The following is a 20,299-nucleotide window of genomic DNA, read 5'->3' as shown; positions in this document are numbered from 1 at the left end:
TAATCTCAGTCTATTGGCTTAATCAAATTAAGCCAATTAGCAATCAAATTGCTAATCGATCCTTCTGCAACACTTGCACTAGGTTAAATATCAATCGTATTGATCATTTAACCCCGGAATGATTCTTAATCGTGGATCAACCATCCGATTGAATCATGAACTCTAATGTATGTAATCTCATAGGTTTGAATCTAAGTCGGTAGTATAGAAATATTTTTTTATACCAATCGAAGTGACCATCTAGCAATGGTATCTAACGATCGGATGGTCGAATGTATAGAACAACATCCTTAGAACCCATGCGGATATAGTTTCCATATAATTGATGCCCTTGACCAAAATGCTCATAAGACACCTCAGAGTTCAACTGTCAACTCGATCAGATTGTCCACATTATATTTCAAAATATCAAATCCATCTGATGGATTACCCTGGCCAAGGTTTTGCTAAATTGAAATACAATGACTCATTCTTCTCCAACTCTTGGAGTGGTCAATCCCATCTCGATCACACTCTAACTTTGCAAGTACTTGACTGTGCCCAGAAGCCTTCCATCACTGAATTAAAAATTCAGTTAGTCCAGTACCAAAGCACAGTGAGTTGCTTGCAAGTCACTAAGGCGATCTTAGGTCTAAGAGAAACTTAAACCTATATCCCATCAGAGACATTCTCGATTGCAGAATGCTAAGGAGTTGGTCATGTTCAATGATGATGTATCCTTACATCTCACCTGTATGCCATACCAATGTCTCCACACTCTTTGGTTAAGCGGACAACCAACCCATATGGCCTACAGTGACCTATGCTCGATAGAAGCTGTCGTCCTTACTAACAACCTATCATTTGGTCGTGAATAGTTTTAAGGACTAATCGATAAATCCTCTCTTTATCGAACCTAAATAGTCCTAAGGACTTCATCACAACAATGAAGTTTATTAGAAGATGAAAACTTATGATGAAAATTCCAAAAATATATTCTATTTCTTAACAAATCAATTATAATACAACATTGCTCAACCATCAACAAGTTGACGATTGACTTTTGGGACATATTTTCCAACAACTCCCACTTGTCCTAAAGCTACTCGGCATAGTATCTAATAGCATCTTTGACTTGTGGTTGTCGAACTCCTTTATCACCAGGGCTTTAGTGGAGGGGTCCCCAGGTTTTTTTTTTCGTCGATCTTCTGAAGGTCGACGTCACCTCGATCCACGATCTCCCGAATCAAGTGGAAGCGACGCAAAATGTGCTTCATCCACTGGTGTTCTTTGGGTTCCTTCGTCTGAGCAATGGCACTAGTGCTGCCACAGTAGATCAGGATCAGACCATCGAGGGAGGGTGCTACTTTGAGCTCGATGATGAATTTTTTCAGCCACACAACTTTTTTTGTGGCATTCGATGCTGCGATATACTCCGCCTCACAAACAGAGTCTGCCACAGTATGCTGCTTGGAACTCTTTCAGCAGATGGCTCTACCATTCAGAGTAAAGATATAACTTGATATGCTTATGCTGTCATCATGGTCAGATTGAAAGCTGGAGTCTGTGAACCCCACTAGTTTCAAATCTGACTCGCCATAAACCAACCATTGGTCATTAGTATTTCTCAAATACTTAAGGATGGCTTTAACCACTTTCCAGTGGTTTTCTTCAGGATCAGATTGGTATCGACTCACTACTCCTAGTGAGTATGCCACATCTAGCCTTGTACATATCATGACGTACATGATAAATCCTACAGTCAAAGCATATGGGACTCTACTCATATGCTCTCTCTCTTCAGGAGTTATCAGACAATCCTTCTTAGAGAGAGAAATTTCATGGCCTATCGGTAGATAGCCCTTCTTGAAATTCTTCATGCTGAACCTCTTCAGCACAATGTATATATACGTGGATTGAGATAACCCAAGCATCCTTTTAGATCTATCCCTATAGATCTTCATCCCTAGAATGTAGGATGCTTCATCCAAGTCCTTCATGGAGAACTGCGATGACAATCAAACTTTTATTCTCTGTAGTGTGGGGATGTCATTCTTGATTAAGAGAATGTCATCCACGTACAAGACAAGGAATACCACAATTGGATCATTTGCCCATTTATAGATGCAGGGCTCTTCTCTATTCTTAATGAAGCCATATGTTTGGATCACCTTATCAAAATGCATGTTCCAACTCTGAGAAGCTTGCTTCAATCCATAAATGGATCTCTGAAGCTTGCACACCTTGGACTCATCTGTGGATGTAAACCCCTCATGTTGTATCATATACACCTCTTCGGTCAGCTCTCCATTCAGGAAAGCTGTCTTTACATCCATCTACAAGATCTCATAATCCAGATGGGCAGCTATTACAAGCATTATCCGAATAGATTGGAGCATTACCACAGGGGAGAACATCTTGTTATAGTCAATACCATAATGTTGACGATACCCTTTGGCAACCAGATGGGCTTTATAGGTCTCCACCTTTTCATCTATGCCCCTTTTCCTTTTGAAGACCCATTTACACCCAATGAGTTTAACCCCTTCAGGTGGATCAACCAATGTTCATACATCGTTGACCTTCATGGACTCCATTTCGGATTTCATGGCTTCAAGCCATTTCTCAAAATCAGATCTCTGCATTGCATCCATATAGGTGATCAGATCCTTATCATTCTCATCGAGTTTGATGGGATCACCGTCCCGAACCAAGAAATTATAGTATCTGTCCAACTAATACGGTACTCTATCGGATCACCTTAATGGTGCAAGTACATTGGGCTTCGGATTTGATCTAATCAAATCTGACTCAGGTTCAGCTATTGGTGTCGGTTCTTCATCCTTTTGAACTTCATCAAGTTCAACCTTAGAGGTAACGGCTCCTTCACCAAGGAACTTCTTTTCTAAAAAGGTTGCCTTAAGGCTGACGAATACTTTTTTGTTCATCAGTATGGTAGAAAAAATATCTTTTGGTCTCTTTGGGGTACCCTATGAATGTGCATTTATTAGACCTAGGTCCAAGTTTATCTGTAACTAACTGTTTGACATAGGCCGGGCACCCCCAGATCTTAAGGTGTAAAAGTGCTGGCTTACGCTCTGTCCATATCTCATATGGAGTCTTAATTACAGACTTACTTGGAACCCTATTTAACAGATAACAGGCCGATTCAAAAGCATATCTCCAAAAGGATATCGGCAAGCTGGCAAAACCCATCATGGATCGGATCATGTCTAACAGAATCCAATTTCTCCTTTCAAACACACCATTATGCTGTGGTGTTCCTAGAGGAGTCTATTGGGAGAGAATCCCATTCTCTCCTAGATATATGAGAAACTCACCAGAAAGGTATTCTCCTCCTCAGTCAGATCGAAGAGTTTTAATACTCTTCTCAATTTATTTTTCTACTTCATTTCAGAATTGTTTGAATATTTCAAATGAATCTGACTTATGTTTGATCAGATAGACATATCCATATCTGGATAGATCATCTGTGAAAGTGATGAAGTAGAAATATCCACCTCTAGCACTTGTGCTCATGGGCCCGCATACATCAATATGTACTAGGCCCAAGAGCTCAATAGCTCTCTCACCTTTTCTAGTAAAAGGTGACTTAGTTATTTTACCAAGAATACAAGACTCACAAGTTAGAAGTGATTCACAATCACTGACTTCAAAGATTCCCTCTTGAGTCAACCTGTTTATCCTGTTCTTGTTTATATGAACTAGCCTATAGTGCCATAAGTAGATATCTGATATACTATCTAATCTAAGGTGCTTGCCAGTAGAATAGACTATGTTAACAGGTTGTGATAACATATACACACCATTGTTCAAATATCCACAAAATATAGTAACACCATTCATAATGATATTACAAACTTATTTCTTTATTGAAATTTTATAATCATTTTTGGCCAGAAGGCCTACAAAAATAACATTTAAAAAGAAATTGAGACAGAAATGACAATCATTAAGAACAACGGTATGGGACTCAATTACAAGTTTCAAGATTCCTAATGCTAGAACTGAAACTGGTCTTCTATCTCCAACATTCAGGAACCTCTAGCCTTGCTCGAATCTCCTACTGACCTGCAACCCCTGCAACGAATTGCAAATATGGTAAGGGCTACCGTTATCCAATACCCAGTCAGTTGTATCACAAATAGAGAAATTGCAAGGAGTTATCATATAAATACCTTGCCTAGCAATAGCTTACTTTTTTCTTTACCTGTTCGGGTCCAGGGAGGCAATGTACTGAGGACAGTTCCTCTTCCAGTGCCCCCACTTCTTGCAAAAGAAGCATTCAACTTGACTCTTATCAGGCTTGATCTTGCTGGTCTGGTCCTGCACTAATGTCCCAACCTGAACTTGCACCTTCTTCACTTTCTTCTTCTTGTTCTTCTTTCCTTTCTCAAAGGGTCGAGAACCAGAAGATGAACCTCCCACTATGTTCACCGACTCCTTGTGGAGTTGGTGATCCTTCTCAAAGTTCTGAAGCAACCCCAGTAATCCGTGGTAGTTTTGTTCAGGCTTTGTCATTCTATAATGAGTGAGGAATGAGAGATAAGACTTGGGCAGCGAGTTCGGTATTGCATCTTTTCCTAGCTGCTCATGCAAGGAAACATCGAGCTTGCTCAAATGCTCCATCAGTTCGATCATGTACAATACATGATCAATGACAGAGGCACCATCACGCATTTTGGCGTTGAAGATGGCACAACTAGTCTTGTGCCTCTCCGCATCATCGGGTGTGCCAAAAGCATCCTCCAACACTTGAAGCATGTCCTTTGGCTGAGCCATCTCAAATCTACGACTGAACTCATTGCTTATGGCAGCCAGCATGATGCAGCACACCATGGTCCGATCACTAAGCCACTTCTGGTAAGTGTCTCTGATTGTTCCATGTGCATTGACAGCTGGCTCCTTAGATGCAGGATCTGTTATCACATATAGGATCCGTTCATGCTCTAGGACTATCTTCAACTTTCGATACTAGCTACCGAAGTTGGATCCCACTAACTTATTATTGTCCAACAATGATCGGAGCGATAGGAAAGTGGCCATATCTGCACAAAAATCATAACCTAATTAGTAATTGATTTATTAAACCTAAAGATTTGGACTTTAATCAAAAGGTTTCTCCTACTATTGTATTCAAATTGGTAGCCTCTACCTCTAATTCGAGGAATTATCCTAATTCCTTAGTAGGTACTAGAATCCACTTAGACTGCACACAAGCCTAACTTTAATTGGCCAACCCATGTACATTTAAGGGTAGGTTCGTAACCAATTATTTCTCTAAACAATTTCTAGTAATTTTAATTTTGCCCCAGTCCCTAATCAGTAGGCTTTAACCTCCACTGAAAAGGTCTGGTTAGGTCTAACCATTAACATGACCATACTTGGCCCATCTAGCCAATGAATGATTAGGCTCAATTTTGGTTGGCTAACCTAACCATCATTTAGAAAGATGCAGTCAAGAAATCATATTATGAATGATAATTCCATCAGCCGATAAGCACCAGGCCTTTGGGCCTCCAATGATTATCCAACTGATGGACCCATTATCATCCACTTAATGGGAGGCTATGATCTAGTTATCACCATAACTATTTTATTTTAAGGACCAAATAATTTTAGAAGATTTAATTGATTTAGAGGAGGAGGTCAGATGAACCAGCTTATCATGATCCTCCTACTGGCTTCACCAAGTCAGCTTAAGGGAGATCATTAAAAGGAATGATCTAGGAGCACCTAAATCAGTCACACTGATTTACCTAGCTGACATGGGTCAGCTCGAATAGTCAAGTGATCCGATCAAAATATAATTTCATCAAGAGGCTAGATAAGTTCGATCGATGGGAGGGTCTGCCAAAGCTTGCCTTAGATACCATCAGAAATGGCCAGGTAAGTGGGCTATCAATTAAAAACCACCGATCTAGTTTACCTAAGACACCATCTGGTTTAATTAGTTTCGATTAGATCAACCTAATAGTTCGTGCTAGATCGCTTAGCCAAGAATCAAGTCCATTTGGTTCTCGTTAAAGACATAGACTTGACCAACTATAACTATTGTAATTGATCTAGAGAATTTTTGACCTAATCTAAGACAACAATTGATTAGATTTAGTCAATTCTCTAATTAAGTCCATCTTTAATCTAACCTTAGGTCTAACCCAATTAATGGACCTAATTCCCACTAACCCATTAACCCAATGTGTTATGGTTTGTGTCTTAGGTTCTTCAATTCACAATCCTAGAACCTAATCAAACAACTTCTTAATTCTCAATTAAGTTTTAGGCTGAGGGTTGGGGTTCGACTTTTCAAAAATAATTTTCATTTTTGTAAAATATTTTTATAACATGGTTCTTACCAACCAAGTTGCATGTTTGATTCATAATCAAAATACAAGTGAAATAAGCATGAAACTACTTTAGATCTAATCTAAACAGGTTCATGTAATTGAAATAATTTCAACTTTAAACTGTGCAAAATTTTCAGATAAATATGATAATTCTTTGTGTCAAAATTATTAATAAAGAGATTTTACTTTAGATTTAAATATTTTTTAAATCTAATAAATCATAAATTTAATCTAGATCACATCTAATAAATTTATGATTAAAGATAGATCTACATGAACTAGGACAACCTTTGCACTGTAAGGGGTAAACCTTACAGCAGGACAACCTACAGTTCATGATTGATCTAAAAATTTTAATTTTAGATTTAACTATCAGATTATAAATTAGATTTAATCTAAAAAATAATCTAAACATGTATAAATAATCATATAATAAACAACTTAGGCTCTGATACCAACTGAAGGAACCAGATCTAAGGTTTCGGGGTTAGATCTTGAAACTTTTTCAAGATCAGGTAGCAGAGGACTAAAATAAATCAAAATTTATCTTATAAAATTGGAGAATCTCTAGATCTAAGATCCTATTACATAATTATTACATGATATTAAAACAAAAATTAAAATATAAAGAGCAAGAACTACATGTTGATCATATCAACATGTTTCTATACTATATCTAATGTACGTAAAATATAATTGATCAAATCTATTACCTTGCAAGTTAGACATTCTAACTTTACTGATCTAGGCTTGAGGATGATATTGCAAGCCACATATACATCCGGCCTCTAGGAGTCATCCACACAAGCCCACAAATCACGATCAGAAGTCCCGATCCAGGAAATCAGCACAGTATGCTAGTACTATGTTGATCCTTTTTCGATGGTCGATCAGATGCCTCCTTCTTCTTGATCTAGACTCTTCTAAAGATGAGAAGTAGGAGAAGGAGTTTTATTTATGAAACACTCATAGAAAACTCAAGATGGAAGAAGAGAAGAGGTGAACTCAGCAACCCTAGAAGAAGACCCTCTTCTTCTTCTCTTTGCTCTTGCCTAGACACCTAGTTTTGTGTCTATTATATCTCCATGACCCAACACCCTTTCTCCCTAATTTTCATATGCCCAAAAGGTCTCTCAATGCTCTATAATTCATAAAAATTTTAAGAAGAAATTCATCTTAAATAATGAGATATGAAGAGTCTTTGTTTAGGTCAAATACCTAGTCAAGGAAAATCCAAACAGGGCAAGACAAGTGGTGTCCAACTCTTAGGTGCGCCCTCCTTAATTTTCTACCATAGACCACCAGAAAAAAGCACACAATATGTGTCATAAAAGCCACAAAAATTTCAAAAAAAAATCTAGATAAAATCAGTGCCATAAGGAAAGAGTTTTGGTTTCCTAAAATTCTATCTCATAGAATTTGAAATCCAAACTAATTCCTACTTTGACTTGGTCCACAACCATATTCCATGTAAGAGAGAAAGAGTGGAAAGCTTTGGGCATGTGTGAGGGCTTGGGAGAGAAGATTTTATCACACAAAATAAGAGAGAGTGGGTGTGGGGGCCTAAGGTGGCGCAAGGTGGAATCCTAGTCTTACTAGGGTTCAATCTATGACTTGTTCAAATTTGATTTTTCAAACCAAATCAAACTAAAATCAAATCAACCCAATTAAAATAGGTCTTAACCCAATTAAGAATCTAATTTAATCAAATTAAATTAGATTTAAATCTAATTTAATTTTTTAATCAAATTAAAAATTAGGTTGACCCATGTCCTAATTAGACTAGGACTAGTTTTTTCATGCACTTGGCTTATCCAATAAACTAATTGGACTTGATCCAATCAAGCCCAAACTAAATCTAATTAAATCATATTCAATTACACTTAATCTCAGCCCATTGGCTTAATCAAATTAAGCTAATTAGTAATCAAATTGCTAATAGATCCTCCTGCAATACTTGCACTAGGTTAAATGTCAATCATATTGATCGTTTAACTTTAGAACGATTCTTAATCGTTGATCAACCATCCGATCGGATCGTGAACTCTAATGTGTGTGACCTCATAGGTCCAAACCTAAGCCGATAGTATAATAATAAATTCTTATACCAATCAAAATGACCATCTAGCAATGGTACCCGACGGTCGGATAGGTCGAATGTGTAGAACAACATCCTTAGAACCCATACGGATATAGTTTCTATATAATTTATCTCCTTGACCAAAATGCTAATAGGACACCTCAGAGTTCAAGTGTCAACTCTGATCAGGTTGTCCACATTATATTTCAAAATATCAAATCCATCTGATGGATTACCCTGGCCAAGGTTTTGCAAAATTGAAATACAGCGACTCATTCTTCTCCAACTCTTGGAGTGGTCAATCCTATCTCGATCACACTCCGACTTCGTAAGTACTTGACTGTGCCCAGAAGTCTTCTGTCATTGAATTAGAAATTCAGTTAGTCCAGTACCAAAGCATACTGAGTTGCTTGTAAGTCACTGAGACGACATCAGGTCTAAGGGATACTTATACCTATATCCCATGAGAGACATTCTCGACAGCAGAATGCTTTGGAGTTGGTCATGTTCAATGATGATGTATCCTTACATCTCACCTGTATGCCATACTAGTATTTTCACACTTCTTGATTAATAAGACAACCAACCCATATGGCCTACAGTGACCTATGCTCGATAGAAGCTGTCGTCCTTATTAACAGCCTATCATTTGATCGTGAATAGTTTTAAGGACTAATCGATAAATCCTCTCTTTATCGAACCTAAATAGTCCTAAGGACTTCATCACAATAATGGAGTTCATTAGAAAATAAAAATTTATGATCAAAATACCAAAAATATATTTTATTTATTTACAAATCAATTACAATATAAGGTTGCTCAACCGTCAACAAGTTGACGATTGGCTTTTGGGACATATTTCTCAACAACCACCTCTACTAGAGAACCATACTGTCCTAATCTCTATATATTTAAATCAGAAGAAAATCTTTTTCCTTTGAAAGCATATGTTCTAAACTCCAATATCCTAGACCTAATAAAATTCCTTCCAAAAGAAAAGTTTCATATTTCCAAGATAGAGAGAAAAGGATCGAGTTTATCATGAAGAAATTCTGACTCAAACTAAGAGCGTATATGTTCATCACAACTATCAGCAGAATGGTGAGATTGCTTCCTCTAAACTTCTCATACTAAAAGTCTTCTCTTTGAAAGACTGGGATCTAGAGCAAAATCCCAATTCTACAAAGACCTTGAGAATAAAAAATTATGGAGATAAAGAATTTAGTTATTGGGACTATCAGAAAGCTTGGATTAATCTTCTTTATATCCAAAACCCAGAATACAGGCATTCATGGTTTGTAAAATTTAAATATCGAAAAATCTTGCCCATCTGATTCTACTATTATTGGTGGCTTAAATTTGGAATTATCCAAGACATACTTTTTGAAGATATGAATTTGAAGTCCTCAAAAGATATCACAGCATCGATGACATCAATCTGATGAGATTTTGCATTGAGATAGGTCATCCTTGGATATTAAAATGGGAGTTCAACATAAAAGCTGATCAGTTCCAATTATTTTTAAGCAGAAAGTTATATATCAGAAGATGGATTTTATTTTATAAAGACCCAATAATCTAAGAATTTATATTAGAAAGAGCTTCAAGTGGAACTTCAAACTTCTATCCAATTCAACTATTAATGGACTCATCCCGACTATATACAAAAACTACTGAAGAAGCCTTTGAAAGAGCTCCATCTCCCTATAAGAAGATCTATGAAAAATATTTTTAAAAAAATTATGAACTACAAAAATCAGAAGCCCTTACTTCCAAAGCATCATCCAGAAATCAAAATATAAAAGAAGAAATGGAAGAAGTATATATGATCGATGATGACTTCACCACTTATCATCTGGAAACAAGAACTAGAATGTTCTTTTGAAGAAAGAAAAAAGAAGAAAAATATTTTCTTGCTAACCCTTCTATCAAAATCTTGGTAGAAATTTTTTTTTGCAGGTACAATCTAGTGGCTCTTCTACTAGCCACCTCTACAACTAGATGACTACCAACATCTTCTGAAAACAACATGAACCACTACTACTATTCTTGAAGCTGATTTAATTCTCTGAGATGGTTCATCTTCAAAAACTAGTTTACAATAGGATTCAAAGATGACAAGCAAGCTACAGAAAGATTTCTAACATCACTACTATTCATCTACAGGAAAATTTCTGATACTGTGTAAAGACAACAAGATGTTGCAGAAAATCGGACTTAAAATCAATTAAGTTTCGACTTCAGATCCAACTTCTACAAGCTTCCAGATTTCAAGCTAAGTGAAGTCCGTCAAACTCCAAACTAATTAAAGTCCGCATAGTTCATTTCATCACTTATAAATAAAGGGGACGACCTTCATCCAAGGGAGAGGCCGAGTGCAGAGAGGTAGGTCGAGAAGGATTACGATCTTAGTGATCGAGTTCTTCTTCCTAATCTCCATTTTTCCTTCTCCTCTTCTATCTTCCCTTGTCTTCTTCCACCTAAACCTCTTCTAAGCCTCTTCTTCCCTTTTCTTCCCTTTGTCTCCTCCACATAAACTTCTCTAATCTCCCTTCATCTGTTTCCTCTAGCACAGACATCTCCATATGATCTGTAGAGAGGATTTCATTGTTTAATCTCTTTCATTTGCTCTCTTCCACCAAAAACCAAACTTCTTCCATCCTTCTCCCTTAAAATAATCTATCCACATCTCTTCTCCAAGGAGCTTTCTCTTTGTTTATTCCATGGTTTCTATTGTTTAATCCACCACTACATCTCATCTTCATCATTTACATTTAAAAACTATAACTCCCTCATCATTCATCCATTATAATATTCCTTCCACCAACATCCTATCCATTTTTCCTTTAAAATAATCCATTCTTCTCTTCCTCCATAGAAGTTTCCACATAACTCTATCATTTAGCTCCATTAATCCATATGAGTTTGTAAATAAGTGTGCTTATTGATGTGTTTACTCATGTATTAGCATATATTAGTGATTGTGATTTATATTTAAGTTTGTTTAAGCTTGATTAGTGTACATAAAATTTGTACGGTGTGTATTTCAATTTCATCAGATTTTATGTAAGTGTGTTTTTGTAAATAAAGCTAATTTTTTTTAATATTATTATTTTTAATTATGCTTTAAGCTTTCTTTATATTTTAAGCCTATTTATATTACTGTTCATAATACTGTAGCGGTACTATAGCTAATTATTATAGCATATACACTGTGCAATACTGTAGCAAAAATACTGTGCAGTACTATTGCGCACTATAGTATGTTACTGTAGCATGATGGTAAACAACCAAAATATTACCGAGACTATGAAGTAAACAATAAATCAATCTGGATAAACAATCCAAATACCATCTATAACATACTATAAGGTTGTACTAAAAACATAGTGCAATCTATCGTGCAATCATGAAGTAAATAATGGAGCGATTATATGCTATTAAATTAGTTAAAGTACTCTGTTTTACTTTAAGCTTTTATTTATTTTCTTTACTTTATATTAAGTAGTTTTATTTTACTTTGTTTAAGCTCTTTATTTCATTTTGTTAGTTTTACTTATCTTTTACTTATCCATTCCGCTTAGTTCTTATTTCGTTTACTACACTTACATTTATTTATCTTTATTTAAGTTTTATTTCTTTCTGATAGTAATCATTTTCACTTTGGTTCATTCTGCTCTTACTTATTTTAGCTTTAATTATCACATTTAGTTTATCTTTTTAAGTTTGTTAATCTACCATAGTCATAGATTAGTAATCTACTCAATAGTTTATTCAATAGTTTTATAGTTTATTTATTATATTTATATTTATTTATTTTATTAATTTATTTATAGTCTTAATCCTTCATATCCTTCAGCTTAGTTTATTTACTTTATGCTAGATAGCTTTAGTTTTAATTATTTTAATCATTCAAAGTTTAGTTATAGTTATAGTTTTAATTATTAAAAGTTTAGTTTATCTTAAGCAACTAAAGTTTTATGTTTTTTAATTTACATTTTAGCTTGTGTTTTGATTAATTTATATTTTAGTCTGTAATTTTTTATATTAGCTTAGTTTACGCTTTAGTTCACCTTAGCCTTCCATTAACTTGAGCCTTAGTTTAAGTTTTATGTACTTAGCTTGTTTTAGACTTTTGTTAGCCGGTGTCTGTTCATCTTAGTGTTTGTAGGTCTATTTGTCCAGTAAATCTGTCTGTCCATCTGTCCATCCTTTAACTCCTTTTTGTATGCTTAATTGTTCATCATTCACCATTGTTTCCCTTGTTTAGGTACCATCTGTCTAGATATTATCTATAAGCTTGACCTCCTTTACTTCTTAATCATAAATCATTTTGCTTCTATACTCCTGGATTCTGTGCTGTTTGTTATACGGTACATGCGGGCAGTATCATATATCTTATAGTTCGTCTATCCATTTGCTGCTTCTACATGTACGCATGTAGCCTACCTATTTGCTGTTTCTACATATACACACGTAGCTTTTACTACTGTGTTACAATACTGTGACAATTTACTATTGGGCACTGTGATACTTCCACCTCGTGGTTATCAGAGTTCCTAATCTGCATTAGGGGAGTCCGTTAGGACTTACAAAATATCATACATCTGTGACTGTGGCTTTGATCCACTCACACATACACAACTCTGCTGCTTCCATGCATACGTACATTGGCCTGGATCAAATTGGTATCAGAGCCAAAGTCATGCCGAGGAGGGGATATATCGATTTTTAGCCATATAGAGAGGATCGGATAGATAGCGCGATAATTTCTATGTTAATTGTGAGGAAAGATGTTTAGGGTGGTAAGTCACAATTGACTATTGATGTCATCCCTATGGCTAGTATTCTTAGATCTCTTGTCGAACCTCTGAAATCTGAAATGGGTGAAAAATTTTTACTGATTTTGTTCTAAAAATATCTCAATAAGGCAAAATGAATAGAAAAACTATAAACATTTTAACCTTCTAAACATGCCTTAGATCAGATCAAAACTATCATTAAGGATCTATGACATAAAAAATTTATATATAAAATATGATATAAAATAAAAAACTGTATCGATCACATCGATACTTTGAATCTGATCTAACATTTAGATCATATTGGTTGAGTTCAGAACTCATCACCTTTTCATGGGTCGATGACCTTCATTACTAGTAGGCATGGTATGAAGCTCTCGCTGATGCCGAGCAGTCACACAGGTCATCCGATCTCTACAGATCATCCACTCGAAGCCCTAATCGAATCTTCCTTCGTGGGAGTGCTAGCTCGCATCGAAGGCTCTAGATGGCTGATCTAAGCTTCTTTCTTCGGATCTCCCAGACTCCTCCAGATCAAAAGATGAAGCTTTATGAGGAGGTGGTGGTGTGAAAGATTGGACAAGACTCACTCTTATATTTTTATCTCACAAAACCTAGAGTTGAAACCCTAGAACCCACAGCTCATGCCCAAAAGGAAGAACACTTCCTCTATTTCTCACACACGGAAGCCCAACCCACTCTCAACTTTTCACATCCCTATCCTTAGGTTTTTCATGCCAAAAATCACTCTTAATCTCACAAAAAATTGATCCCCTTTTAAGGTTGGCATCCCATGGAATATAAGGAAAAGAAACTTAATCGTTGATTAGCCATATGATCAATCAGAAATTTCTTTTGAGTGTGACCCCATAAGTTCGAACCTAAACTAGTAGTATGGAAACAATCTTCCTATACCAATCAAAATGAGAATCTAGCAATGCTACCCAAAGTCCGAATAGGTCGAAAGATTGCAAAGCATCATTTAAGAACCTATTGGCATATGGTTACCATATAATTTATATCTTTGACCCAAATGCTCAAGGTGACCTAGGATTTAACTACCAACCCTGATATGGTCATCCACATTATATTTTAATTTTTAAAATCCATCACATGGATTATCTCGATCAAAGTTTTACTGAATTGAAACACACTGATACATTAACTCCTACTTATTTGGAGGGGTCAATTCCATCTTGACTCACACACCTACTTCATAAGTACTTGACTATGTCCAGAAATCTTTCATCACTAAATTAAAAATTCAAGTAGTCTGGCACCAAAGCATAGTGAGTTGCTTGCAAGTCACCATGATGATCTTAGGTTGGAGGGATACTTATACCTATATCCTTCATGAGCTACTCTTGATAACAGAGTGTTCAGCAATTGGTCACATTCAGTGAGATGTACTCCTATGTATCACTTATATCCATGCCAGTGTCTCCACCCTTCTTGGTTAAGAGGACAACCAACGTATATGGCATACAATGACCTATACTTGATATAGCTATCATCCTAATAATAGTATATCATTTGATCATGAACTTAAGGTTTAAGGACTAAATGATATATCCTCATATATCAAATCAAATAGTTCTAAGGACTTCATCACATAACAGGAGTTCAAAATGAGATGTACACAGTGATGAAAAAATCAAATAATATTTATTAATTTAATAATTCATATATAATTACAATGATAAGCACAACCATCAACAGACTGACGATTGGCTTTGAGACATAATTTTTAACAATTCTCACTTGGACTAAAGCCAATCAATATAATATCATATATCCATCTTTGATTTGTAGTCTTCGAACTCCTTGACATCGAGGGCTTTAGTAAATAGATCAATCAGATTCTCTTTTCTATCGATCTTCTGAAATTCGATGGCACCTCGATCTATGATCTCTCAGATCAGGTGGTAGCGGCACAAAATATGCTTAGTCTGTCGATGTGACTTCAGTTCCTTTGCTTGAGCAATGGCGCTAGTGCTATCATAGTACAACAAGATGGGACCATCAAGAGAGGGTACCACTCCGAGCTTATTGATGAACTTCTGTAACCACATAGCTTCCTTTGCAGCATCGGATGCCACGATATATTCCACCTCGCAAGTAGAGTCAGCCACAATATGCTGCTCGAAACTTTTTCAGTAGATTGCTTCACCATTCAGGGTATAAATATATCCCAACATACTCTTACTTTCATCATGATCCAACTAAAAATTAGAGTCTGTGAACCCTACAAGTTTTAAGTTAGATTCTCCATAGATAAGCCACCGATCCTTAGTATTTCTCAAATACTTAAAGATGGTCTTTACGATCTTCCAGTGATTCTCACCTGGATCGGACTAGTATCTGCTCACTACTCCTAGTGAGTATGCCACATCCGGTCACGTACATGTCATGGCATACATAGTAGATCTCACTATTGAAGCATATAGAATTCTACTCATATGCTCTCTCTCTTGAGGAATTGTCAGACAATCACCCTTCAAGAGAAAATTTTTTTGGCCTATCAGAAGATAGCCTTTCTTAAAATTCTCCATGCTGAATCTTTTCAGCACAGTATCAATGTACGTGAGTGAGATAATCTAAGCAACTTTTTAGATCTATCTCTATAGATCTTCATCCCAAGGATGAAGGATGTCTCTCCCAAATCCTTCATGGAGAACTGTGATGACAACCAAACTTTTATTCTTTGTAATACAGAGATGTCATTTTTGATTAAGAGAATGTCAATGACATACAAAATAAGAATACTATCACAGAGTTGTTAACCCACTTATATATGCAGGGTTTTTCTCTATTCTTAATAAAGCCATACGTTTTGATCACTTTATCAAAATGCATGTTCTAACTCCGAGATGCCTGCTTTAGTCCATATATGGATCTCTGAAGCTTGCACACCTTAGACTCATCTGTGGATATAAAACTTTTAGATTGTATTATATACACCTCTTCTTCTAGCTCTCCATTTAGGATGGTTGTTTTCATATCCATTTGTCAAATTTCATAGTCCAGATGTACTGCTATTGCAAGCAAGATCTGAGTGGACTTGAGCAATGCCACAAGAGAAAATATCTCATCATAGTCAATACCATAATGCTGACGGTAACCCTTGATAACCAGACGGACTTTATAGATCTCCACCTTTCCGTTTGTGCCCCTCTTTCTTTTGAAGATCCACTTATACCCTATGGATTTTATCCCTTTAAGTGGGTTAACTAATGTTCATACATTGTTGAGTTTCACGGACTCCATTTCGGATTTCATGGCTTCTAGCCACTTATCAGAGTCAGACCTCTGCATCGCAACCATATAGGTGATCAAATCCTCTTTGTTCTCATCGAGTTCAACTAGATCCCCATCCTGGACTAAGAAACTATAGTATCTATCCGGTTGATGCGGTACTCTACCAGATCTTCTTAAAGATATTTCTACAATAGGTTTCAGATTTGATCTAATCAAGTCCGACTCTATGAGTTTACTAGATTGTGTTGGTTCTTCTACCGATCAAATTTCATCAAGTTCAATCTTTGAGGCATTAGTTAATTCACCAAAGAATTTCCTTTCTAAAAAGACTACCCTATTGCTGACGAACACCTTTTGTTTATGCAAGGTAGAAGTAATATCCCTTGGTCTCTTTTAGATACCCAACAAATAGATTCTTGTCAGACCTAGGTCCAAGCTTGTCAGTTTTTAAATGTTTGACATAAGCCAGACATCCCCAAACCCTAAGGTGAGAAAGTGCTGACTTACGCCCTATCCACATCTCATGTAGTGTTTTACTTATAGACTTCTTAAAATTTTATTTAAAATATAACAAGCTAACTCGAGTGCATATCCCCAAAAGAAGATTGACAGACTTGCAAAGCCCATCATGAACTGAACCATGTCTAACAGGGTTTGATTCCTCTTTTTTGATACACCATTATGATGTGGTGTTCTAGGAGAAATCCATTGTGAGAGAATCTCATTCTCTTCTAAGTATGTCAGAAACTCATTGGAGAGATATTCTTCTCCTCGATCGGATCGAAGAGTTTTAATACTCTTTCTAGTTTATTACTCTATTTCATTATAGAATCATTTGAATATTTCAAATGATTTTGACTTTTATGTCATTAAGTAAACGTGCTCATACCTCGATAGATCATCTGTAAACATAATGAAATAATAATATCCATCTCTCACATTAGTGTTCATCGATCCACATACATTAGTATGATCAGACCTAGAACTTCACTAGCTCGCTCATCTTTTCTAATAAAGGATGACTTGGTCATTTTTTCAAGAAGACAGGACTCACAGGTTGAGAGTGATTCACAATCACTGACTTCGAGAATTCCATCCTATATCAATCTATTTATTCTGTTCTTGTTAACATGACCTAACCTATAATGCCAAAAGTAGATATTGGAGACATTACCAATTCTAAGGTGTTTGCTGGACATGTACATTATACTAACAGGTTGTGACAATATGTAAATACCATTGTTCAGCTATCCATTCATCACATTAACATCATTTATTATGATATTAAAATTATTTTTTTTATTAAAATTTTATAATTGTACATGGTCAAAAGGCCTACAGAAATAATATTCAATAAAAAAGAAGGATAAATATGATATTCACTTAGAACAATTACATTAAATATGAATACAAACTTAATAGTCTCTAATGCTAGAACTGTAACTGATCTTCAATCTCTAACATTAAGGAACCTTTCACCTTCTTCAAATCTCTTTTTGACCTATAGATCCTGCAATAAATTACAGATATTAAAAGGACTTCTGGTATCTAATACCCAGGTAGTAGAATCATAAATTAAAAAATTACAATGTGTTATCATATAATTACCTTATCCAACAACAACTTACTTTTTTCTCAGCCTGTTCAGATCCAGAGAGGCAATATATTAAGGATAATTTCTCTTCCAATGCTCCTGCTTCTTGTAGTAGAAGCATTCTAATTGACTCTGGTCAGATTTGGATTTCTTGTTTTGACAGGACTTGGGTGTCCCAATACTTTGCATCCTTTTCTTGTTCTTCTTCCCTTTCTTAAAGGATTGATGTCTAGAAGAAGACCCTCCAACAACATTCATCGACTCCTTGTGGAGCTGGTAATCCTTCTCAAAGTTCTACAGCAATCCCAATAAATTATGGTAGTTGACTGCAGACTTTGTCATTCGAAAATGAGTAAGAAAAGGGAGGTAGGACATGGGTAGAGAGTTCAAAATAGCATCTTTCCTCAACTACTCATGCAAGAGAAAGCCAAGCTTGCTTAGGCACTCAATCATCTCGATCATATACAATACATGATCAGTGACTGATGCTCCTTCCCTCATTCGAGTATTGAAGATGGCACAACTAGTCTTATGCATCTCAACATCAATGGGTGTGCCAAAAGACTCGTTCAATATTTGTAACAGTCCTGTGGTAGAGCATTCTCGAAACGATGGCTAAACTCATCATTCATTGCCGCCAGCATAATACAACAAATCATAGTTCGATCATTGAGTCACTTCTGATAAGTATCTCTGACCATGCTACATGCGTTCAGAGTTGGCTCCTCGAGTGCCGGATCTGTCAATACATAGAAGATCCGTTCGTGCTCTAGAATAATTTTGAGCTTTCGATACCAGCTATTGAAATTTGATCCCATCAGTTTATCACTATTTAATAGTGATCGGAGCGACAAGGTGGTGGCCATAACTGTAAAAAAAAATCAGAACCTAATTAGTATATGAATTGATTAAGCCTAAAGACATCGATTTTAGTCTAAAGGTTCTCTCACTATTTTATTCGAATTGATAACTTCTACCTTCAATTCGAGAAATTATACTAATTCCTTAGTGGGTACTAGAATTCACATGGACTGCACTGGGCCCGAGTGTGACTCGGCCAACCCTTGTGCACTTATGGATAGGTTTTTAACCAATTATTTTACCAAATAATTTTTAATATTCAATTTTATCCCAGATATCTCTCCAGCAGGCATGTGGCACCTCCACTAAAAGTTCTGGTTAGGTCCAACCATTAACATGCCAGAATTTAGTGCATCTAATAAAAGAGTGATTAGACCCGAGTGTGCCTCGACCAACCTAACCATTATCAGAAGGACACAACTAAATCAACATATTATGAATGATAATTCTAATAGCCAGATGAGCACCAAATATGTAGCACCTCTAATGATCATCTAAACTATTGGACTCATTATCACCTAACTTAATGAGAGGCTATGATCTAGTTATCATCATAACTATTTTATTTTTAGAGATTTAACAATTTTAGAGGATTTAATTAGTTGAATTGAGAGAAGAAAAAAGATTTGATCAGTTAATCTTAATCCTTCCACTGACTTCATCAAGTTAGATTAAAGAAGATTAGGCAAAAGCTAGTCTAGCCAACCAGTCATAAATCTTCCCACTGACTTCACCAAGTCAAGTAGAAGACTCAAGATAAGTTGAACTAGGGGCACCTAAATCAATCATACTGATTTTCTAGTTAGCATGGGTCAACTCTAATCATTAAGTGATCTAACCAAAATATAATTTACCATGTTGGCCAAGTAAGTAAGATCGATGGGAGGGATATGCCATTAACTCGACATAGACTCAATCTATGCGAGTAGCTCCCAAATAATAACTACCAATCAAAACTGCCATACTTACCTTAGATACCAACTGGTTAATCATTTTCAATTTGATCAACTTATAGACTTGGATGTGACCATGGAGCTACGATTAAAGTCCATATTGGTCTAATCAAAGATATAGACTTGATCAACTACAACTATTGAAATTGATCAAGAGAAGAATTGACCCAATCAGAATTAACTTTTAATTAGATTTGATCAATTACTAACATAATCCATTATCAATGATTTCTAATCCTAGGTCTAACCTAGTTAAATAGACTTGACTCGAGCTAACCCATTAACCCATGAATTATAAAATTAATACTTTAAATCTTTGATTCTCAAATCTAGATCGCTTAATTTTTAATTAAGTTTTGGACTGACATAGGTTCGGGTTCGGTGTTTGAAAATAATTTTTAATT

Source organism: Elaeis guineensis, chromosome 5 (assembly GCF_000442705.2).
Source record: "Elaeis guineensis isolate ETL-2024a chromosome 5, EG11, whole genome shotgun sequence".
NCBI lineage: Eukaryota > Viridiplantae > Streptophyta > Magnoliopsida > Arecales > Arecaceae > Elaeis > Elaeis guineensis.
This window is presented reverse-complemented; position numbering follows the sequence as displayed.